At 32.9% G+C, this 27,079-nt stretch overlaps 1 protein-coding gene across 2 annotated transcripts in view; it reads right to left on the reverse strand.

The window, feature by feature from the left end:
• The window catches only part of LOC106116996 (uncharacterized), a 62,847-nt gene that overhangs the window by 26,235 nt on the left and 9,533 nt on the right, over positions 1 to 27,079 (reverse strand). Inside the window, exon 1 of one of the 2 annotated variants that reach the window (XM_013311063.1) lies at positions 3,425 to 3,573. The exons of the other annotated variant lie outside the window; for it this stretch is intronic. The gene's annotated coding sequence lies outside the window, so the exon portion shown is untranslated. Of the gene's footprint in view, positions 1 to 3,424; positions 3,574 to 27,079 lie in introns of those variants that run through there. 2 annotated transcript variants of the gene reach the window in all.

Below are 27,079 nucleotides of genomic sequence, written 5' to 3' on the forward strand. Positions count from 1 at the left end.
ATTTTTAATGTTCACGAACAGGAAGTTATTAAAGAAGGATGTTCAATTAGCATAATCATTTAAATAACTTAGCTGTTATATACAACGAAGTATATATATACTAACTAACATAGCAACATCGTTGAGAACAGGATATCAAGTTGTGTTCTCACGATGATACTATATGTTACATACTAGCGGTCGCCCACGACCCCATCCGCGGATCGATAAGGACATCCATCGAAACATACGCATTTATAATATTAGTAAGAAGTAAGAAATAAGAAGTAAGATTTTGAAATATAATTTAAATTATTATTAAATAAGAAATAAACTATTAATAATTTAACAATAAAACGCTAATCAATTGTTAAGAATTAATAGTAATGATAATTATTAATAAAATTTAAATATTAAAAATTAAATTTTAAATCGAGATTTATAAAATTGACTCCATACTATGTAGATAAAACACTAAAATTTTAATTGTATTTTAAAAACATTTTAAAGAAAATGTGCAAATTAAATTATTTTATAGTTGTTTTATTTTTAATGATTGTTAATATAATTGAAACTATAAGATTTTAAATTGTTTTTTGAAGATTAAAAGCTTTTATTGTATGTGTTAATAGAATCATTTAGGAACGTTTTTATTTTTGCTCTTTTAAGAATATTTTGCCTTCTTTAATTAAAATATTTTGTCTTCATAAATGAGCGAAGACGGTCTTTAATTTCCCTCAAGACTCAACATTTAGATTAATAAACTGTTTTCTGTCTTAAATATTTCGATTTTCATTTAAATTATATGGGAACTTTTGCAATGAAAATTGATTAAAAAATTATTTAAGCAGTCTCTTAGTGTAAATCTTTCTTTTTACTTATCATACTAATATTATAAATGCGAATGTTTAGATGGATGTTTGTTAGAAGGTATATCCAAAACGACTGCATGGATCTAGCTGAAATTTACCATAGATGTAAACATCGTCTGGAAGATCACATAGATAATGAAGTTTTTTTTTATCCCGGCCGGACAGTAACGCGGGCTACAGCTGATCTTATCATCAACTACGTTAAGGATGACATTACTGTAGGCATTCCATATAAGGACTATGAATCTTTTTGTTAAAGTGAATTGTAACTTTAGATTATCCTGATGTTTATTAAATTCAATGAACTAATAAATTTTGATGCACAAAGGAAATTTTATTAGGACCTTTATTTTATTAAGAGCTCTCAAGCGCTATATTAAATTGTCCATAAAAGTTAAAAGCCTAAGAACCTTCGGTCGAGTCTATAAGTCAACGTTGATTAAAATTGTTTTAGGTTTGGCGTTGTCACATTTATTTTTGATCTTAAAACACCCAACTGTATCTTGAAAATAGAAACTTTGAGAAACTTAACACGAACTGGTATCATACTTGTGGCTGTTTAGTTCTAGGTTATTATGTAGTTTTAGTTACCCGCGAAACTCAACTGATCTTTGCATTTAGAGCTAGCGGTTGCCAGAGTACATCACCTACCTTTACGTCGAAGTCGTGTTAAAATCGGTCCAGCTGTTCCTGTGTTTACCAGAAAAATACGCGACATTGCGAACAGACATACAAACAGACAAAAGTTAAAATACAATGTTTCTCGTTATCTACTGCGTAGTTTCATATGTACGAAATACGATTTTTTTTTCGATGTTTCTTTGCGAATATTTTCCATATCATAAAACTTGATTTGAAATAAGTTTATTAAACTGTAAGTAATGTAGAAAACGGGAAGGTAAGTTAGCTGTTAAGGCAATTAAAATATATCTACCTTCTAACTAGGCGTTGCATTAAAAGTGGTCTCGTTTCTTCGCCTTAAGGAAAACTTGATAAGTATTTATCTATTCAACTGTGGTTCCGTAGAATATATCTTACTAATATTATAATACATTTATAACTAGGTTAAAGCTTTAAGAAATATTGAAAAGGGACAAACACAGCTTTATTTTTTTGACTTATGTCGTGTGTAATCATTTTAAGTCCTACACTTTTGGATATAAATGACTTTATACTTAATATTTTACCTTTAGTGCCTTTTGACGAAGGTGTCTCCAACTTTAAATTTCAAGTAAAATAAGACTACACCCTCCGATTTACGGTTCCTAGGTAATGTTACAAAATTTTATTCAACCCCTTAACCCTAGAGAATTATTGAATAATCCGATATCAACATAAAACGGTAGAATTTAAAAGGCCCCTGAGACGGTAGTACCTAGATCCGATCTTTATGTACTTGATGCGGCTTCGAAAGCGATTTACATAGTTTATTTTAGATATCGAAATCAGAACGTTATATATATTTATGTAACAGTGTTGGTTTTCTTTTCTCGGTTACGAACTGCCTAGCAAAAAGCAATCCTTTAAGGTAAATAGCAATATGTATAACTGTTTTCATCGCCGAAACATGTGTAAAAACATATTATCATCGTTATCTTTGGCAGAAGAAAGGCAAAAATATGTTATAATACAAGTCTTAACAATGTAACCTTAATGTATGATAGTGGGTCTTCGACTCAAAATACCGTTGGGCCGATCGATTCCTCGTTTGAACGACCCAACGGGAAACAACCAGGAAAACTATGCATATCGAATTTAAAACTAAACAAATATGATTGTACAACATATTGTTTTGTAAATATTGTATTCATGAACGATACGGTCAAATGCTTCAATTGAAAAGGTAATTTCATTCAATAAATTTTCATTGTGTTCGACACTCCCTTGACATGTTTCTCTATTTGATGCTTTGTTAGACGTTTTGTTTTGATACTGTATACAGCAGTTATTGTAGACCTAGCACGAATATTTGTGAAAAAAAATTATATTCAAACAAGCTGTCTCCCGCGTCATCCACGCAGAATTAAAAACAAACTTAATAAGTAGCCTATGTATTCTTCCAGACTATGTTCTACATCTATGCCAAATTTCAGCGAGATCTATGCAGCCGTTACAGAGGTACTTTCACAGAAGACAGGCGTGAAGTGGAAGCTATTCCGCGTTTCGTCTGATGAGTGTACGTCCCGGAGGAGGAGTGTAATTTAGTCCTCTTTCCCTTCCCACCCTTTTTCTTATGAGGAAGGGCTGGGAAGCGGAAGTGGACTTTCCGGATGAGAGGATACATGGAAAGAGAAAATATTTTTTTCTGTGCATCCTCTCCTCCGTCGATTTAAGGTAGGCAACGCATATGCAATTGCGTATGTCTATGGGCAACGGTCACTTCGCTATTTCAGCGATTTCAGGTGGCCGCTCGTTCGTTTGCCGCCTTATGATATAAAAAAATTAAGATACAACGTTATCGTTTGGATGTTTAAGCAGTGAAAACTAACGGTTAGAAATTAATTTAAATATACAAATATCTGTAATTATTATTCAAATAACAATCAATTTATAATAAACAAACAATAACTTACATGAGCTTCTTTAATCAAACACGCGGTACCTTTTATGTTGGTTTCACACTAGCGCAGAACAGTAGAACTATTATATGGTCTCACACGTCGAGACAAAATTGCATTGTGTCCACAGTAAGTATATATTCAAACAATGACAGTACTGCATGATCCACTGTTCTTTCACTGTGCTTTCCTCGTGTGAAATTAACATTACGATAGCTTGTCTATCGCAACCCACCTGTAACTAATGATTAAAATTAATCACTACTTATAAAGTCGGCGTGAAATCGATAATCGGATGGGTGGGCGGCCACCGAGCTATACAGGATGTAATGATTGTTTGACAAATTAAAACCATCGCGAGTCAGACAAATAGATTTGATTTATTGCTGTGATAAATATTGTTACATTGAGAAATTATGAAAGACGAAGATACCATCAATTTTTAGTCTTTATTTTAGAATCAATTCACGGTATTTAAAACTAATCTCTTTTGCAGTTTGTATGTACTGTAATTGTGGATTAAAAAAGTAACAAACAAATATTATAAATATTGTTTTTCTTATCTTATTAATAAACATGCGAATGCTTAAATATATGGATGTGTTTTAGTTAGTAGGTATCTCCAGATCGGCATAACAGATCTTGATGAAATTGTGCGCAGATGTAGAACATAGTCTGGAAGAACACGTAGGCTGGCAAGTTTTTTTTAATCCCACACGGATGGAGTCGCTGGCGTCAACTAGTTTTTAAATAATGAAGGCAATATGATTTCGTACATATTAGGGCAGCTAGATAGCAATTGTAAAATGTGGTTTATAAGTTAGTGACTATTTAATAATGTAAGGAAGCATTTGTAAAGATCACCGCATTACAACTTGTCACTTTATTATACATGTACCGTGTTTTACGACGCCCGAGGGACGAAATCGTGCAAGTCTCGATCGATACATATCTAATTAAGGCTCTTCCTTATAATAAAATCATGGGTAGCCTTAACAAAAAGAAGTTGTTAATTCACTTTAAAAATATCTTCAAGGAGATATAAATAAATTAGTTTGTTTTTTTAGGATCAACAGTCTTAGCTTAAAAGGGTGCTCAAATTAATCTGATCGGAATAAATAAGTAACATTTTATTAATAGAATAAAATGAAATAAACATAATAAATTAAATATTAAAATAACTAACTGTCGCCCGCGACTCCGGTCGCGCGGTATTAAAAAAAAACTTAATAAGTAGCCTAGGTTTAATGAATGTATAAGATGATTATTTGAAGGTATCTCCAGTACGGATCTCGATGAACTTTGACATAATAAGACATAGTCTAGAAGAACATGTATGCTAATATATTTTTTATTATAATTCCGAGCAGACGGAGTCGCGGGCGACAGCTAGTTAAATGATAATTTCTAACAGATGTAAATTTAAACATAAAATATTAACGGTATAAAACATCTATGTATTCATACAAATGTAGTCATAAATACATAATTACGTACAAGAAGTTAAATGGACCACTGCCAATGTGGCTCATATTAACGGGATATCTCGCACTTGAACTTAGAATAATTTTAATCAGAACAACAAGAAATTATCTCGTATGTCGTACAATGTACAGTTTTAATAGTATTTTAATAAACTGAATAATAAATCAAAATTATTCTGAATATAATATCAAAATTATTTAAATCATATTTTGTACATATATATAAAACTTATATTTAATTTTTTTTTGTCTGTCTGTCCGCAAGTTGCGTTTGTTCCCTGTAATCTCAGAAACAGCTGGACTGAGTTAGACAAAGTCGCGAGCAACAGCTAGTTTAAACCAAATCTTACTAATCTTACTTCTTACTCTTACTAATGTTATAAATGTGATGTTTTAGAATTTATCTCCAGAACGGCTGAACGGATGTCGATGAAATTTGTCGTACATACAGAACATAGTCTGGAAGAACACATAGGCTACAAATCAAGTTTTTTTAATCCCTCGCGAACGGAGTCGCGGGCGACCGCTAGTTAAGAATAAAAATTAAGTTCTAATGATATAAGAATACATAAAAATGCATTAACTAAGAAAACTAATGCTATTAAAAGAAATAAAGATTAAGAAACCTTTTATAATTATATTAAATGTACAGAAATATCTTTGCCATGTCTATTGAAAATATTACTATGGTCTCTAATTAATATTGTAAAGAAAACGTTTCTATATTTGCTACGAACTCTGCATTGGAGGGGCTTTTTACACTGCATTAGAACGCGTTCAAATAGACTTAAATCACAATAGATTTAGATCGAACAATCTACAATTTAGGTTTGAAGCCAAAACTATGTCGGTGATCAAGGCAATAAAATAAACTATCTAAAAATCAAGGTCTTGAAATTTGACAGCGATATCCAAACCAATCGGCTTTTGTTTTTAGATTTCAATTAAGAAAAACAACAAATTGCAATATTTTAACCTCAAATATGACTACAAAATTATTTAAAAGAGGGTCTTGACAGACAGACGGACAGACAACAAAGTGATCCTATTAGGGTTCCGTTTTTTTCCTACGAGGTACGGAACTCTAAAAATGAAATAATTTTAATTAGTTCTAATTATAGAAACTGAGTATACTAGTTAAGTAACTTTGAGAAATTAACAAGTACTCGAAAAATAAACTACCGACGTATTTGTGCTCTGTTAACGGGAATTCTAAATTAACGTTTAAAGTGATAATTTTTAACTGCTTTTGTTTACTTTGTTGAACTTTGTGATACATTCAAAGTTTTTCTCACGCTTAGTTGAATGTTTACGGCGAAGCGATGTTTATAACTTTTAAATACATTTCGTCTGTGAACTTAGTTATCAAACAAAGGTCACGAAAAACAACTTTTTTATATTAAATTTAAAGATAATCTTACTAATATTATAAATACGAAAGTTTAAATGGTTGGATGTTTGTTAGAAGGTATCTCCAGAATGGCTGCTTAGATCTCGATGAAATTTAAGATGTAGAACATAGTCTGGAAGAAGACTAGTCTACTTACTAAGTTTTTTTAATTCCTCACGGACAAAGGTAAACGTAAAATTACATTAATGGTACAGTCAAAGCAAAGAATTGTCCGTTTCATTTGTTTTTTTATAAGTTAATTGGAATTTCAATATCAGGGAGGCTTCAGAGTGTCATTACGCTTCGGATCACGTAGTCCAATCGAATTAAAACAATTACAGTAATATAAAAAATAGAGAAGCCTGCACGTGCGAACGCCATCAAGTTAAATTACAAACTGATCGAGGGAAGCTTTTATTACTTTGTAATAAAAAAAAAATGCAGAATAAAAGAATACGTCCGTGCGGCTTTGTGGTAAATATTATTAGGAAGAAAATCCGAAAATAAGCCAGTGTATTGACTCAACACTAGCCTTACTAAAATGTCGACGTTTATGTCCCCCTCACTATTCATTCTGACAATGGACTTTGTAACAATAGCACGACATTCGCGCCATATGATTCTAACTAATAATGTCTAAAAATATGTATAAAATTGACGACTTTATCCTTCTGATCGCTGGTTTTTGAGTCCAAAATCTCTGTATAAAACATATCGTTATCCCTATTATCTTTGGCAAAACAGAGATAACAATATGTTTTAAACGTAAATCTTGGTCTTAAAAACCCACAATGATATCACCTCTCTAATATCTTTAGATAAATTGATTCAAACAAGTAAATTAATTCAACAAACATTAAGATCGACTTTAAGATAAAACTTTTGTGCAATCCTAAAAACAAAAACTTTTCAATAGACGCTAAAACATAAAAAAATATTGCATAAAAACAAACGGATCCGGTTACTCAATCGTATTGGTTACAGATAATTCTTAAATCAACATAAAACATAAAGTGGCTCCAAAAAGGTCAATTGCATTATATAGGCTTTCGATCATTCGTAAAAAATTCCACCGAGTTTTATTCAAGCAGGTTTAAATGCTTTTAAAATCAACAATGATATTTGTTGCTATGACAACGTGCATAATAATTAGCAACAGACCATGAAAGTCTAGATTTGCAACTTAGGGAACATACCCATACTACGCGACCTATTTTTTTTAGTTTTTTCTAAGTTTTTTAAAGACTGCATGCATACTTAAATTACTAGTGAATTATGTATTATGAAAAAGAACAACTAACGACTACGTCACAAAAACCTAAGACTCCCCCCGCTCCTGTGTCTGACTGTAGTATTTTAAAGACTCCGCTAAACCCCCGCCCCCCTTAAACGGGTCAAGTAGTATGGGTACGTTCCCTTACCTGTGCTTGAATTTGGATTATTATTAAAACTGTTTGACCTATTCGATTTTTAATTTGACATTCAACAAGGTTGGTAACAATCCTAAATTAGAATACACGTTTGTGTTTATACTGCATACTAATCGTGACATTAATAGTGGGTTTCTGAGACCAATATCAAACATAACAAAAACTCATTTTTCTAAACTCTGTTTTCTCAAAGATAAGGAGTGAGATGACGACAAGTTTTAAAGAATTACAAAAGAATCATATTGTAACACTACTAATGCAGATTGATGTGTGTTTTTCAACGATTTTGCCACTTTTTCTTTCGTAAACCTGTATCTTAATGCGTACTTCAAGGAAGAATTAAACCAATAATATAAGTCTAAGTTTCTTGCTAAATAATCTGTCGAATAATACAACCTTTCGAATCTATTCAATAACGAAATAACCAGAAGAAAACATTAACTCCGTTTATCGGCGTAATTCGCCGGTTTAACGTAAAACAAAGAGCTCGTTCGCCGAGATAACAATGCCTACGTTAGCAATTGGAAATGAAACGAGCTACTATAACGAGCAATCAGCTGTTCAAGTTAAAATGCACACAAAGCGAGACTGCAAGTTGATATTGCGATCTGTTTTCGAGATTATAGTGAAGTCAAACGTTTTGTCGACACATTTAGAATCTCTGTGGGGTTAGACAAAGTGCATTCGCTCCGAAACGATTCCATAACGAACTTCGAACTGTGGAATTGACAATAACTTTCGATAAGGCACGTGACTGACGCGCGTCAGCGTTTAGATGGATGCTTGTTAGAAGGTATCTCCAGAACGGCTGCTTAGGTCTAGATGAAATTTGACATACGCTACTAATATTTTTTTTTTAATTCCGCGCGGACGGAGTCTCGGACTACAGCTAGTCATAGAATAAGTTAAATTTCAAATTTGACTTTGTTTTACATAACGGTTGAGTGGGATTGTCAGCGTCGAGTTTGCTGCAGCGACCATTTGAATTCAAATTGTTTTATATATTTGTTTGCTTTGTCTTTTATAGCTTAAACGATATATAATATCTAATAATCTATACGAAATAGCAAATAAAGGATAAAAGAAAGCAATACAAGTTGAAAATATAAAAACATTTTTATGTATTATATAATATAATATATTGAATGCCAATTAAATTGCAATGAAAATGTTTAGAATCTATGTAGATGTATATGTACGATAGGTATGAGTACCTATGTATTATAAGTACATAGTAGAGTTATCATAATTCTTAATTACATCAATTAAAACCATCACCAACGCAAAAAAGTAACTATACACAAGATCATTTTAAAATATATCACAATAAAAAACAATCGTCGTTTTAAAAGAGAAAGTTTCTTAGTAATCTGAAGACAATCCTCTTTGTGAAACATTTCAATTGACATAATTTAATGGGGTCCAGCGATGCGTTCTTCATTCACAACTCGAGGGAACGGTTCAAAGGAATTAAATTCCTCGACGGTTTCGCGCAATTAACTTTTTTTTTTCGTACCATGTAGGGCTGGCAAACGACGAGCGACTTGTCAATCCTTGACTCGTTGGTAGACGGCAAAACAACGTCGACTTGTAATACTTAGTAAAGACGAAAAATAAATGACTATCAACGATCCATTAATCACTCTGACCCGAAGATGTGCACATTAAATTCGTGACCCAAATACACTTGCACTTTACATACCCTGAAGCCCTAATTTAAACGGGCGTGTTTCAAACGCCGCGCTTAAACTCATCATTGGCGGCTCTTTATCGACGAACTCTTTAAAATCACGCTTGTTAACGTTTGCCCAGCGCTTAAAATGCAACTGCAAAGTACTGCCGGATGCTACTGCCTTACCGTATAAAAAAGCGTCTATGCGAATGAGGGCTAAGAGTGTGTCTACATCTATCAACAACTTATGAACTTCTGCGCATTCGCCAAATATGGACGGACTTTTAATTCGCGTTAAACCCAAAGAGGTGTCAGCCCTAGCCATGCGGGTTGTTTACCTGTCCGTCATGACAGACAGTCATTCTTCGTGTCGTTGACACTACTTCCTTGTATGTACGTTTGTTTCGTCTGTATATGTAATGATTACAAAGTTAAAATTACCATTAAACGAGCATTATTCCGTTTTTATTGCTGGCCATTTCCTTTACGGATCTTATTTAAGAAGTCTGGCTGGATTTAATTTCTTTAATTGTAGTAAAAAAAATACTTTCATTGGTCATTTAATTTAATTAATTTTTAATTTTGATAAACGTGCAGACGTTTTTAGGAGTAATCAAATTTTTGTGTTCTTTAAAACTATAAATTTTTGATAGTTGAAAAGCTAAGTTACATTATTTGAACAAAGACCACAAATTTTATTACCTCAATAAATATAATTAAGTTTATTATATTATATATCCTTATTTCTATAATTACATATAGTCTTAAATCTATGATATATAATAAGGTATTAAAAAAAACGAATAATTCACTAAAATATGTTATTAAAAGGAGTCCCTTTAGGCAAGGTCCCGAAGATACTGGCAGCGTTCCCCCTCTAGACAGCTAAACTAATTTGAACAAATCAATTTCAAATCGGTTCAGTAGTTTCGGAACCTATTCAATGCAAACAATCATATCTTTACTCTTATATTATTATAGAGCACTGCTACAAAAGTAGCTAGTAAATTATTCCTCGTATTTATTCTAAAAACCGCTGACGTATCAAGAACCCGGAAAGTGAAATTAACTACACGGGTTAATTAACAGAATACGTAGCTAAAATATATCCCCCAGCGAACATTCTCACTGAGTATCTCACTAGAGATAACTCAGCCAAATTAAAGAACCGTAAGTAATAACCCAACAGTGTTGACAATTTAAGTAAGAAGGAAAAATATTTGCAAAAAAATTACAAGGAAATATATTTTGTTGATTTTTTTTCCCTTTTTACTTAATATTTGTATTTCTTGTTTAAATATGTGTTCTTATTTTGCTTTATATTGAAATTTAAGTAAACAAACGTAACCTAAACAAATATGAAACAGGACATTTGTACACAACATAAATATCCTTATGTTTTATTTCGCGGATGTATATTATTCGGTGACGTTCTTACGGTGAAGGAAAACATCGTGATGCTGCACATATCTGAGAAGAAATTCAAAGATATGTGTGAAGTCAACCAAATCGCACTTGGCCAGCGTGGTTGACTATGACATAATCACCCCTAACTTAGGGTAGAGCTGATGATGATGTATATTGTTATCTGTTATCATTTAACAAAGCAATAACTTACTTCTTACTATTATAATATTAAAAATGCGAATGTTAAGATACATGGATGTTTGTTTGAAGGTACCTCCAGAACGGCTGCTAGGATTTTGATGAAATTTGGCATACATATAGAACATAGTCTTGAATAATACATAGGCTATTTATTATATTTATTGATTTCGCGCAGACTGAGTCGCGGGCGACAGCTAGTGTCAAATAAATCTCAAGACAACTACTTAAATCTGACAACATTGACTCTATTAAAATCATCTGATATTTTAATTAATCGTAATATCTAGTCTTTATAAAGGTGTTCAGAGATTTTTATTGCAATACCTAATATGACTTTTAAGCTTAGTTTACACAATTAAATGCTGGCTATTCTCACTAATACTCCTTTAAATGTATTTTAAGTTCCTGTTCTTTGTCTAGCCTTATTTCCTAACCTATTCGTAGTGACGTCGACTTATCAGAACTACGTGAGTTGTATACCTAACGTTATGTTTGTCGCAACTGCACCTGTTTGCGAAATAAACAATACGTTTCGTTGTATTCGTGACTTTACACCGCCATATTATGTTTTCTATAGTAAATTTTTAAATTGATATTATATTTGTTTATTAAAGCACGATTCTACTTTACTCACGAATTTACTAACCTACACTTGAATTTATGCATCACATTTTTTACTTACATAAAGTTATTAAATGTAAGCTGTCGCCCGCGATTCCGTCCGAGGTGAATTAAAAAAATGATACATTCCATTTTTAAATACCATGTTCTACATGTGTGCCAAATTTAATCAAAATCCGTTGAGCCCTTCTAAAGATACTTTTAAACAAACGTCCATCCATCTAAACTTTCGCTTTTATAATATTAGTAAGATTTTATTTATGAATATTTTATTTATTTATATAGATATTATTTCTATTCCCCTTAATGTTATTTTAGTAATGAATAATATTACTTCGTATATGCTAAATTACTTGTTACATTCCACTAAAAGCCGAGACGTACAATACAAATAGAAATATAAAAAAAAATAATATCCCAACAACTGAAACATCTCAACGAAAATCCAGGCAATTGTCGTATAAGAGCGAGATATTTTCCTTTAATATTTTCCCGTTTCACGTTTACTCGTTTCGATAAACAATTGTTACAACTTTAGTAAGGAATTTCGCTCAATAAAATGATATCTTCTATAAGAAATGTCTACTTGAACAAAAGGAACTTCTGTAAAAACCATTTAATACAAAATCGGTTTTTAAACGAAATAACAGTAGCAAACCTTATATCTGGCAGAACTACAGAAAACCATAACATTTTTTTTTATAACAGAAGGGGGCAAACGAGCAGCGGGAACACCGAGGTGTTAAACGACGCCCATAGACATCAGCAATCCCAGAGGAACCGCAGATGCGTTGCCTTTGAGATGGTGATAAGCTCGCTTCTTGAAGGACCCTAAGTCGTAGCGGTTTGGAAATACAGCCGAGGACAGACCATTCCACAACGCTGCTGTGCGAAGCAGGAAGTTTCGCGCAAACCGCACGGTTGTGGATTGCCAGCCATGGAGATGGTGTGGATGGAACCTGTCGTGTCGTCCGATGACGGAACTCGGCGGCAGGAATCGTTCCAAACAATTCTTCAGAGCACTCCCCGTGGTAGATGCGGTGAACATTATTTAATCTAGAAAAAGCATAGCTGATTTCAAACATGGTTTTTGTCTTTAAAAAAAATAGACAAGTGACAGTTCAAACAGCAAAAAAGAATACGTAACTTCTCTTAGCGAGTTGAATACAAGCATGCACAATATGGCACGTGCTTTGATAACTTGGCAATCGGGGCCGGAACATATTCGCGTTGCTCGACATATTGCGTTACAGTACAACACTGGCTTCGCATGCGAATGTATAAAGCCTTTCTACATGTCTTTATCTACAGATATTTTACGTTGAATAAATATACAAAAGTTATGAAAATATTTGGGAATGAAATTCAATCATTTAACGGTCACTGAGGGATTCATTTTAGCATAAAGAAGCTACACTAAGCGACAGTTTGAGCTAGCATAAAAACTGTAAGTGAGAAAAACCAGTGTGACAAAGATATTTTAGTCTACCGATTACTTTAGGATAGAATAAGTGTAAAACTCTTTAAATTACTACAAAATGTTTTCAAATTTGCGTTGTTTTCTGAATAATCTAATATACAATCCTTGTTACTCCTTAAAATGAATGTTATCATTTGATTTCTTACAAAATTCTCGTAAAACAAATCAGTTTTTATATAAATATTCATCGAAAACGCGTTTAATATAAATCTCAAGAGATATCACCACAAAAAATATTCCGAGAAGACAGAAATATATCTTTGAACAGGCGACGCAGCTGTTATATACGAGTCTGGAATCTAACCATTTGTTCTTACAAGAATAGCAAATATTTGGTTAAGTGTTATTCATGTAACAATATACAGAGATCGTAAACATTTTTTCTACAATTGTAACGTATAAAAACATATGAGTAATTTTATCGTATTAACAAAGTAAAGACATGGTGAACAAAATTATCAATTAATGTAACTAGTCGTCGCCCGTGACTCCGTCCCAACGCAATTAAAAATATTAGCCTATGTGTTCTTCAAGATTATGTTCTACATCTATGCCAAATTTCATAGACATCCGTTGAGCCGTTCCGCGGATACCAAACAAACATCTATCCATCATCTAAAAATTCGCATTAATTATGTTAAAATTAAGATTAGCAAGATTGACAATGGCCGTATTCAAAGTTGTTATTTTCAGGCAGGTTAAGTACCTCATTGAAAATAAGAAAATCTTATACTTTTCATAATTTACTTATTTCATAAGTATAAAAATTCATTGCATTAACCTGGCTTTCCCTGACTACATCTGGATATTAAGTATGCAGGCCGCTAAGTGGCTCACATCCGACTTTAGATTCGATTAATGGACCGCTCAAACACCACTGAAATATTAACAAGATGTAGGAGCTTGCAATTATACTGAGAGCTTATTGATTAAAAATAACTAATAAACGACGCCATATTTGTGTTATATATTTATATATGTAATTAAACTTATTAACGAAATTAAAATATGTTAAACTTACTAATATTATAAATGCGAATGTTATAAAATATCTACAGAATGACTGAACTAAGATCTCAGAGAAAATTGGCATAGATGTAGAGCACATTCTGGAAGAACACATAGGCTACTAATTAAGCTTTTTATAAATCCTCGCGAACGGAGTCCTGTACTTAAGTCACTTGTTAAATATTAATAATATATTCATATGTTACTCCGGTAAATACGAAACGAATCGGTTATGTCGGGGCTTCAAGTTCACAATGCAAACCCACATATTAAAAACATGCCCGTAAAAATTGCATTCCTGGGTTGCTTTTAAAAAGCAATGCTAGCAAATGTAATACGCATGTTACATATTTGCTTTTGAAAACATAAATTGAACTGTGCTTGATAATTTTGCAATGCAAACATACAAATTCCGATCTGGCAATAACAGAATTTCGTTAATTAACGCGAATTTAACAGTATCAATTCCCAGACATGTGTAAAATACAGTACGCTTTCTTTTATGTTAGTCGGTTTAGGTTCTCACTAACACTTGTACAAAAACATAAACTTGTCTCAGTTTTATCAAAGAGAATAAAAGAGAAGACATGCTTTTGTATGTTTCGTCAGTGGAAACAGAATGTGATAATTTCTCTTACTACCACGTTCGCTTTTGTTCTGCTTACGTCATAAATTTTTACAAACTTTCTTACGACATGGGAATAATTTGCAATTTTACATACATATTTTGACTACAGTAGCGGAGAAATTTATTATCTGAATCTTGTGAAAACCATAGATTAAATACTGATTAATAACCATAGATAATAATCGGAGAGAAATTATTAAAAAATAAATTGTTCAATTGCTCAGCTTAATAAAGCTTTATAAACCTAGTTTCTTCTGACACAAATTCGTTCGTGTCAGAAGTTCGTTCGTTCTAAAAATATATAACACTAGCAGTTGCTCGCATAGAATTAAAAAAAATCTAATAATAAATATAGTCTGTTACCTAGGGATAGTGTAACTTCTCTACAATGAAGGAAATTTTCTAATCGACTCAATAGTGGAGCCTATTCGATACAAACAATCCAATCTTTCCTCTTTATAATATAAGTTAAATTAAATTCAGTTAAATTCTCTTATTATATGTTGAGACAGTTTAATAACATCCTGAAATCTATATTTTTAAAGCTTCATGTATAATGTCTTCGTGCTTAGTTTAGCTACACAAAGATGTTATATAAATTTCCTCCAGCAAACCAATACAATGCGTTCAAAAGTCGTCAAAATTACGTACGCGATCGCCTTTTGTTCCATATTAAGACTATCTCGTTACATTTACACAAAAGTCTTTGTTTCGGTAGCACTAAGTGAAAGTCCAAAGCTAAATGGTGCATTGTTTTGTCATAGCTTTACTTTCTATTCAATCTAGACCAGTACGCCTGTCTGTTTGTGCCTTTATCTATATTGAAAGTTGCCGAGTAACCATCAATTATTACTTCTTGGCGGGAAAGATCACGATTTCGAAGTAATAAAAAGGTAAAATTTACGGCGCACAATCCCTATTACGATTTAACGTTCCCCAAACCAAGTAATCGATTCTCCATCGGTTTATGATTGATTGTAGACGAATATAACAGCGCCATAACTTTTTTCTGTGTAATTATAAAAAATATTATAACATTACATGAATTAAAACTATGTAGATTTTATTGTTAGCGATGAATCAATTGCTGATAGCAATTGTTTTTTGCATAAAAAAAATGTCAAAAATTACAAACAGTAATGTGAAACACAAATATTATAAAGCGGAAGAGTTTGTTTGTTTGTTTAAACGCGCTAATTTCATGAACTACTGGTTCGATTTGAAAACTTCTTTTGTTGGATAGTCCGACGTTAGTAGATAGAGGAAGGCGTTAGGCTATATAACATTACGCTGTGACCAATAGTTTTTGTTTAATTCCGCGCCGCCGGAGTCGCGTGCGACAGCTAGTATTAGATATTTTTAATTATCATTTTAATATAGTACTAACTTAGTATAGCTAACGAAAACTCGATATATCGTTTATTACAATTACCTTCGGATCGATCTTAAAATAGGTCATTATGTTCTGTCGTATAACAATCAATATAAAAGTCTCTAAATATCTAAATATAAAATAATCGAAGCGTGTCTAATTTAGAATATACTTCAAATTGTTGTTTTACTCAGGTAAAGAATTCATCAATTTTAAATGGAATACCTTGGCATACTGACACAGTGAGACTTTAAGCGTCCGAGAAAAAGTAAACTCATTTTGACTCACGTAATATTAACAGCTGGTCGATATATTGTGATGACTCTATCAATTTTATGGACCGTAAAATCTTTACTGAACATTTTATAGTTTATAATATTTCTTCTAATAATTTAAAATCGAAAAAAGTATACCCGGAGTTTGAGTTGGCACGCCGCGTAAAGGAGTACTCTTGCTACAGGCGTGCCAAATCAAGTAGCTTAGAAGACAACCCCAAAAATCTTACGTTTAGATCACCGTCTATTATTTACTCTTACGTAAGCTTATAATCTATATCTTTTTGAAGGAGATTTCTGTGTACTTAAGTTATAACAAACTTGTAATTAATATTATTATACGACTCGTATCTAATTCGACCTAATTTAATTACGTTACAGTTTCTTAACTCTCTTTGTAAAACCCTCTTAGAATTCCATTGATCGTATTTATATGAATTTACATAAAATACATTTACACATTATAATCCTTATGGTCATTGTTATAGAGTCCAAATTTGTGTTATTTAATCCATGTCCACCGATTGCTTATGTGAGTTGTAACTTTACTCTTGACACGTCTTTACCTTAGAAGAAAATGCCGTCCGTATTAACCTAGTTTTCAATAGTTTTCCCTATGCGTGGACTACTGAATAAATTAATATATTTATCAAATGCTTAGAATATAAAACAGCTTTTGTATAACATTGGCTTGTTTGTAATGTAATAAAAGCAAAAAAATACAGCTAGATGTTGCCCGCAACTTAATTAGCGGCCTATGTGTGTTCTCTTAACGTATTTATATTAGTAAGATTTACACAATCGTACACTATATTACAGTTTAAGAAAAGTACTGAAATTAATTAATTAAGTAAAAATAATCAAACTAGATATTTTTAATCATCGTCATCAGCTCACTATACGTCCCCACCGAGCTACCTCGGAGCTCGTGGCTCGGAGCCTACCCTAAGTTAGAGGTGACTAGGCCATAGTCAACCACGCTGGCTAAGTGCAGGTTGGTTGACTTCATACATATCTTTGAATTTCTTCTCAGATATGTGCAGGTTGCATCACGATGTTATCCTTCACCGTAAGAACGTTAGATAAATGTATAGATGTAAATCAGAAATGAAAAAACACATTGGTACATTGCGAGATTCGAACCCAGGACTTGCAGATTGCAAGTCAAGTGCTTGATCTGAGCCACCGACGCTCTAATTTTTAATGCTTTATCCGAATTGTGATGTAAGTTATTTTGATAAAGTGTTTTTCGTATTTACGTTACAGAGACGAAGTAATCCTATCCTTTATTCAAATAATAATGCATACTAAACAATACAACAAACAATGCTAAATAATATAATTCAAACGAACACAATGCATTTTCATTGTGACAGTTGACGAATTAATCTCGCCTTTAAAGTCCCAACAATGGATAGTTTAGCGTAACGCAAAAGTCTAGAGCAAGGCCTCATTATAAAAAAAACGTCCGTTGATTAGAAACTGGGGCAAAGTTGAATATGAAAAAAATAATTCTAACGTCTTCATATTTCATCTCATACCTGCTTTGTTCCACATGTCGCCACAAAGTCGAGTCTGCCTTAATTTCTCACCAGTAATGGTTGGTTTCTGAGCTCAAAATCTCGGTATATAATATATCAACATCCTTGTTTAACTAATAATATAAATGCAAATGTTTAGATGGATGGATGTTTGTTTGAAGGTATCTCTAGAACGGCTGAACGGATCTCAATGAAATTTGGCATACATATAGAATATAGTCTGGTAGAACTGAGGCTACTAAGCATTTTTTTAATCAGCGCAGATGGAGTCGCGTTCTATAGCCAGTCTTTGATGAAACAGAGATGTTTAAAGAAGAATATTGGTCTCAGAAACTCACGGTAAGTAAGGAAGGAATTTCGAAGGAGTTTCCAATGTTTGTTACTTAAATGCCTATTCGGACCGAATGTTTACCAATGAAATTAACTAAGGTGTTTTATCATTAACTAATTTTATGGAAGACTTTGTTAAATTGTTTTAAAATAAAGCCAAAACTATAATTCAGAATCAAATGCCATCGTGTACCACAAATGAGAGCTAATGACAACCAGCGCCCTTAATAAAGGGGTAGTAACAGGTGGGTTCTGCAATTTGCGGTGCCACTAACTGAAGTTTGTCGTAATTGGACTATAAATTAATGATAGTACTAACATAAATCTTCTCGAAAAGTAACTAATATATAGTAAGTATATATTCAAATAACTTACTAATAACTTACTTCAAGTAACTTGAACTAAAATATCAACGTTCTTTCTCATATCTAAATACGAGTACAATTCTTGTCAGCATTTTCATACCGAGTAAATTTTATATATAACTAGCTGTCGCCCGCGACTCCGTCCGCACGGGATTAAAAATAGATGTTGGCCGATTCTCAGACCTACTCAATATACTCACAAAATTTCATAAGAATCGGTCAAGCCGTTTCGGAGGAGTATAGGAACGAAAATTGTGACACGAGAATTTTATATAAAACATTTCGTAATCAAAAAGTTAATCCCAACTGAATTAAACGTAATATTAGAAGGTCAATAATTAATCTTAGTTAATGAAGTAAATTAATTAATTTAACTTGCAGTGTATTACACAGACTGGGGTAACGTGGTTATTGTTGACGTTATTACTAACTAAGCGGTGTGTCCAATTAGTACCAAATGTTACGTCTACCATTTGCTATTTTTGGACTACCAACATGCTATTTTTTTTCATAACTATTTGAACTCTTATATTTTTTTTTTATATCATAAGGTGGCAATCGAACGAGCGGTCACCTGAAATCGCTGACATAGCGAAGTGACCGTTGCCCATAGACATACGGAATTGCATATGCGTTGCGTGCGAAGATGTTAAAGCGGGCTCTACCACTGTAAAAGACGACACTGTAGAGGACAAACAAATATTGGTTTTTAGTATACGCAAAAAATACACTCACAGGAAGATTTCGTGTTTGTTATAAACATGTACTAAGGATCCATAGCTATGTATTCAATCATGTGTCGACACTTGCTTAACAGTTTACCATAACGGGCAGACAACGCGCCTCTCGCGTTACTTTTTTGTCGCACAACTCCTCGTATTACAGGCTACTATTAGCTACGCACCATATTGTACGGTGAAATATCAGGACAATATTTCATGCATACATCTTTTCACTAGTTAAGAAGCCAAGGTAACATTGAATATTGTAAATTTAGTTTCAATCATAGATTCAACAGTCAGGAGTTTTTTTTAATTAAGTGCCCTTTATTATACTCAAATAATATCAAAAAACAATACGTGATTATTAGTACTTTTTTAATTATACAAAAAAATAACAATAATATGAATTTTGTAATAAGCATTATTTTAACTTTTTTTAATAAGAGAAGGGGGCAAACGGGCGGAAGAACACCGAGGTGATCAACGACACCCATGGACATCTGGGAGGAACTGCAGATGCGTTGCCGGTCTTAAGGAAATGGTATACTCGCTTCTTGAAGGTCCCCAAGTCGTATTGGTTATCGTTAACTATTTAAATTGTAGTAAATCCTACAAAATTCCAAATCTATGGTCACCCTAACATCTTATAATTTTATGGTGTGCCTTAACTTGTATCGTAACGTGTATTCAATTGTTTCACACGCTTATGGTTAAGAATTTTTATTTAATGTGTTATGTTTTGTTTGCGTTTAGTAACGGTGGTTTGTAATATTACCAGTTTTCTTTAAAAAAAACCATTATTGAACATCAGAAAAACATGATATACGTGAAACAAAAACAAGTTTAATTTGTTCTCCTTGTAAACAAAATAAAAGTTACCTAAATATACATAGGTACCGCGGCTCCGTCCGCACGGCATTGGAAGAACTTAATTAGTATATTCTTCCAAACTATGTTCTACATCTGTACCAAATTTCATTAAGATCTGTGCCGTTCTAGATATACCTTCTAACAAACATCTATCGATCCATACTTCTTACTAATATTATAAATGCGAATGTTTGGATGTACAGATGGGTGGATAAATGTTTGTATGAGTTATCTCCAGAACGACTGCATGGGTCTTGCTGAAATTTGGCATAAATGTAGAAAGAACACATAGACTACTAATTAAGTTTTTTTTTTTAATATTCTTCTAATAATATACAATTAACTTTTCTATTATTTCGCGCCGAGGGTGTCACGGGCTTAAGATAACATAACTAGATTTTTAGTTACTTTAGTTATGTAACGCACGATATAGCACTTCACCAAAATTTAGCGAAGTGTGCCGCATTAAATTGGATGATAGTAACGTAACTAGCGCTGCGTCGACGTAATATGTTGAAACATCGAGTTTCAGAGTTAAGCTTCACACTGTTTCAGTGTAAGGTAAAGTTAACTGACGGCTTAGTCTTCTTACTTAGTTAGGAATACATGAAGACAACTTTAAACGTACTTATGTTTGAATGATATCAGCGTAATCTTACTAATATCATAAATGTGAATGTTTGGATGTATGCATAGATGTTTGTTAGAAGGTATCTACAGAACGGCTCCATGGATGTCGTTGTTTGCTATATATATAGAACATAATCTGGAAGAACACATAGATTACTAATTAGTTAGTTTAATTCCGCGTAGACGGAGTCGCGGGCGAGAGCTAGTAATGAAATAAAAGACGATTTTATAAAGAGATATCGGTTGCCAAGTACCAATTAGGGTTGGATAACGTCTCAGTGTTTCGCAGCATGCATTTAGTGCGCGCAAGAATTCATAATCCAATTCCTCTTTTCTTTCTTCTTCTTCTTACGCTAATGCATGTCTATATAAATACTATAAAAAAATTCTGTTCTATTTTTATCTTGTTAGAATCCTATTTCCAACTCTGTATTTCATGATCTTTGAGTTTAATCTTACAAATCTTACATCTTACTTATATTATATATGCGAATGTTTAGACGGATGGGTGTTTGTTAAAAGGTATCTCCGGAACAGCTCAACGGATCTTGATGAAATTTTGCACAGATGTAAAACACATATACTACTTGTTAAGTCTTTTCAATCCCGCACAAACGCAGTCACGAGCGATAGCTATTCTTGCAAAAAAAATACGATACCGGCTTTATAAATTAAAGTAAAATTAATGTATATGAAAATGTAACACAATTCGTGGGAAGAACACCTACAGATCAGTTTACCGTTGGCTTGCATTACGCCTGCACTAATCTGGGAAACTTACACGTAACGTAATCGCGTGTGGGCAGATAAAGCTGAGGTTTACTTGTTTAAATAATTAAAACTTGCTTTGTAATCATCGCATTGTGTGAATTGTGTGAGGATTATGTTCATGCAATGAATGCAGTTACATCAGATATTATTTAATTATGCATATTACACTTTGAAGTGTTAGAACACATAAGAATGTTGAAAAATATCCCATACGTTAATATTTCGTCGCGTAGAGAATTGCTTTCATCATATTCAACCTAAGCTTGTCCACTGCTGGACGTAGGCCTCCCCCATCGATTGCCACAATGCCCGGTCCTGTGCCGCCCGCATCCAGTGCACTCCCGCAACCTTGACCAGGTCATCGGTCCATCGTGCGGGGGGCCTACCTACGCTGCGTCGACCCGTCCGCGGCCGCCACTCTAGGACTTTTCGGCCAGAGAATTGCTTTATTATGCTTTTATTGTTTACTAGCTGCCACAACTCCCTCAAAACATAATTATTATCCTATGTGTTCTTCCAGGCTATGTTCTTCATCTGTGCCAAATTTCAACAGGATCCATGCAGTTCTGGAGATACCTTCAAACAAACATCCAAACATTCGCATTTATAATATAATATTAGCAAATTTTTGTAGTAAGTTCAATGTCAAAATAACATCAAATATTAATACCCAATAATGTCAGGGTGTATGCAAAAAGCCTTAATATAAAAAATATATACATATTATGATTTTTTTATAATTTTTATCAATTTTTTTGAAACTAAATTTCGGGGGATTATCAGAACATTCAGCCAAAGTTTATCGAATTCTCTACATGGATTAGAACAAAACAATAGATTTCTATGTAAACTTTAATCTAGTTGCTTAATTTTATTTACAACAACCTGACTACAACAGTTCAATATTACATCATCCAACTCAAATGTTTAATTTACAAATACCTCGAGATATGTCTCTGACATATTGGAGTTTGTCTAGCCAATTAGTCAATAACCTGTGGTCTGTGACCAATTATCTCTTACTGCGTCAATTATAATTCGCAACATGTCAATTTTGACACAATAATAAATGTTGCCAATTAACTAATTATAATAATTATAAATTCATATTTAAAGTAGACAATATTTGTTTAAATTTTATGAAGAAATTACTGTGGGTTATAAAGACCGAAATCTCCATTTAAAACATAATGATATCTTTGGATGACAATATATTTTATACAGAAATTTTTGTCTCAGAAATCCACGATTAGTCTCTTAGTTTGATATATAAAAAAAATGACACCAAGGTAATTCTAAATTCCAGTTTACACTATCGAAACACTAATACAAATTTTAAATATTATCATCGTTTTCCTTCTTGGACAAAGTGGTTCACCTGTGAAAATATATGAAATACTAGCGATCACAGGCGACTTTCCCTGCGCGGAATTTAAAAGAATCTTAATAAGTAGCCTATGTGCTCTACCAGATTATGTTCTACTCCATACCAAATTTTATCGATATCTGTTGACCAGTTCTGGAGATATCTTCTAAAATATCCATCCATTCATAATCATTTTTATGCTATTCGTTTACAACTGCAAAATAGAAACTAAATTGTACCTGTTTTTCAAACTTTTATTTTATTTAAAAAAAAAAACAATCTGACACAATATAACGAAAGAGTATTGTTACAAACCCGAGCAACACATTTATTATGCGAAAGGTTTCCTTCTTACAGTTACATTCCCACGTTAAAATGAGTTTGAATAATTTGCGAATTAAGGCGATACGTTCATTTTTAATCAGATTATAAAATTAACGTCCCAGAAAGGAGATAGTTTAATTTTACCCACGTGCTTAAAACCTGAGAATTAAATTTTAAATAATTAATTTACCAACGGAAAAACAACTCGGTTTCATTGGTTTGGTAATTTTCTCATTACATTTATAATTCGTGTTATTTATTACTAAAAAAAATAACTTTTTAATTTCGTTTTTTTTTATAATTTGTTATTAAACAATTAAGGACCAAATTACACTCTAGTACCAAGCAAACAATCCAAGCCAACAAAGATAAACAGAGTTTTAGTTTTTATTTTATATTTTACTATGAAGTATATAAAGCAGCAGTTTGCGTGTAAAAAAATAAAGAAAAGAGTAAAGCAATTATTTATTAAATCTTTACTATCTATTATAAACTACCTGTCGCCCGCGACTCCGTCCGAGTGGATATATAAAAATCTTAATTAGTGTAGCCTATGTGTTCTTTCAGACTATGTTCTATATGTATGCCAAATTTAATCGAGATCCGTTCAGCCGTTCTAGAGATATCTTCAAACACCCATCCATCCACATCACATCCATCTAAACATTCGCATTTATAATAGTAGTAAGTTAAATAAAAAGCAGCTCTTCAAGGCATAAATTAAAAAAAAACAATAAACAGTATCCTATTTCCGTCTCCTGGCTCTAAGCTACCTCCTCACCAATTTTCAGGCACATCGGTAAAGCCTTTCTTGAGGTATAAATAGTGTAACTAACACGACTTTCTTTTATATATATAGATTCGTAATAGCGCGTTCCCAGAATTGTAACTACGAAGTATTATATCTATATAGCTCTCTGATATTAATCAATTTTAGCAGTTTATTTGGCAAACAGTGGTGGCCCCTGTTGACTGTGCGCTCGCGGAGGTCAATCGGTTCCGTTCAACAAACAACCAACGAATTTTGTGTTGAGTTTATTAAATTTTGTCTATTAACAAAAACTTCGCAAACTCTTAATTGGATTGCCGTAATATAAAATAATAAATAGTAGAGTGAATAGGCACTTACTAAGCTAGCGCGTACCATCTTTCGACCAAATCTCCACTTCACCAGGTGGGACCGTGGTCAAGCGCTAGCTTATAAAACGTAAAAAAAAATATAAATAGATTTTAGTTATAGATTTTAACAAAAATCTAGTCATCATCAACCTGCCCTTATCCCTAAAAAGGGTCGGCACAGTATGTACTACTCCATACATCTCTATCAGCCGTCATATCTAAATCCACCCCTTTCTTATTAATATCCTCTTTCACACAATCCATCCATACTTTAATCGGATGACATATAAAGATAAAACTTTAGAATAGATGTAGAAAAAGACTCAATCTAAATAAGAGATCCCAAGCGTTATATGAAAGTGAATATAAAAGTTTACTCCTATTATTGTCCTGAGACTGAATATTTTGTTACATAATAAACAAAGGTTGATATTGTTATAAAAGGTAAGGTAAACAAGATAAAATTGCTTATCTGTCCCTATGCGCCAAATCGCCTTCAAGATCATTCTTCAATTTTTTTTATTACGTTTTTAATAAAGCCCTAAATCAATAATTTCAATGGTTTAAAATTCGAATTCGATCTTTTTACTCATAAAGTATTACCGTTGAAAATAAAACCAGCCAATTTCAATGTCGAAGTAGCGGGCACCTCGGGTTATACTTTTGGGAAAATAACTCGTTGACCCAATTTATCTGTATCGTTGCTTTATTTGAGCATTCAATGACAGTCGTCGCTAAAACTGGTTGTAGAACCAGCCGGTGTCTGGCTATTTTTGGGCTTCACAAGGTTTCTTACGACATTAAGGTTTTGCAAAAATTTATACGTATAAAGTATTATTTAAATCGATAATAAAAAATCGTAAGATAATGACAAACAAAGACAGATGAAAGCTAAACACAGACGTATTCATTGGATTCAAACAAAAAATAGTTAAATTTATGTATAGTAAATAAAAAAAATAGAAAAATCCGAATACCCATTTCATATTACTTATTCAGTTTGAATCACTTGATCTTTGGCCATATCGAGACGAAGACTGAAAAGTTTTTCAAACTACACCATTAATAGTTTCATCTTCGTCCTTAATCAAAGGCAAGTAATATTTTTTTTGACAAGAGTTGGAAAAAACGTATTTTTTTTTATCTCGTAAACGTTTTCGGGGCAAAGTAATCAAGCAGCCTATTGTAATGTTTCCCGCAGGCTTCGCCCGTATATTTCACTGAGGCTGAATATGAAATTGCAATGAAAACAAAAACTGTGAGTAAACCGCGTTATTTATTCACAGCGAAATAACTTGCACTCTCTGAATTTCGGTGCTCTATGCTTTATTTCGTATTGGTTTACGAACGACTATTTTTATACTATCGTCTGTTTATTCATTTACTAGTTGTCGCCCGCGACACCGTCCACGCGGTATTAAAAATACTTATTAAGTAGCCTATGTGTTCTTCCAGACAATGTTCTACAACTATGCCAAATTTTAACAAGATCCATGCAGCCGTTCTGGAGATACCTTCAAACAAACATCTAATCCAGTGTTTCCCAAACTGGGCGATAACGCCCCCTTGTGGGCGCTGCAAGTCTCAAGTTGCGGGTTATAGTAAAAGTTTCGTTTAGAATTTTCCGTTAATATACATATATAGGTCACAATAATTAATTAATTTAATTTGAAGTTATAGTGGTTTTTAAATATGTGAAAATATGGGGGCGCTAAAAAAATATTTATTCTCAAAGTAGGCAGTAGACAAAATAAGTTTGGGAACCACTGGCCTAAGCATTCACATTTATAATATTAGTAAGATTTGAAAGGTTGTTGTTCGATTGACAGGTTGTTTTTTGTTTTTGTCTTTGTAGATCCATTGTGTATCCTCTCCGGAGTATCATAGAGGTACAGTTTAACTTTTTAATTTTTATTTCTGTAACGATATCACAGTTAAGATCGACAATGTGATTTCAATTGTTTTTAAGTGAATAAATGAACGTACACGGTGTAAGTCGTAGAGCCGTCGTTTATGCAAATGAATACAATACCCTAGCAACAAGTGTGACGGCACCTGATTATTCGTAATGCTAATTTCACACGAAGCACAATGAAGTAGAGCAGTAGGACAGTGCAGTGTTGCTTTTGATTAAACGAACAAACCGCAACAAAATATTGCTATTTTCATAGTAAGCAGGTAGTGATTAAGAACCTGTCTTGTAATGTGTAAGTTCTGGATTCGAATCCCATTTTGTACCAACGTTTTTTTCAATACACCAATTTCATACGTACATAAACCCGACGTTCTTAGAGTTAAAGTTTAACTACATGTGAGAAATCAAACAAAATCCGCACTTAGCCATCATGGTTGACTAACACCTAGTCACCCCTAAGTTAGGGAAGGCTTTGAGCCCTTCGGTGGGGACGTATGAGCTGGTAATGAACGTTCAAACAGGAGCACTGCAATGTCTGCTACTCTTCCTCACCCCACCCACGTGTTACCCACGTGTGAAACTATTGAAATAAGCAGTGATAATTGTGCATTTACAATTCTTTCCATTGAGACATCACGAGGTAATCCATCGCAAAACAATAATTCTGATTATTTGATTCGTTTATAATAGTCTTTATAACTTTTTTATATAAATTTTAAAACTATTTCAAGAGAAAACAAAGAGATGAA

Source organism: Papilio xuthus, unplaced genomic scaffold, assembly GCF_000836235.2.
Source record: "Papilio xuthus unplaced genomic scaffold, Pxut_1.1 DF827680.1, whole genome shotgun sequence".
Lineage (NCBI taxonomy): Eukaryota > Metazoa > Arthropoda > Insecta > Lepidoptera > Papilionidae > Papilio > Papilio xuthus.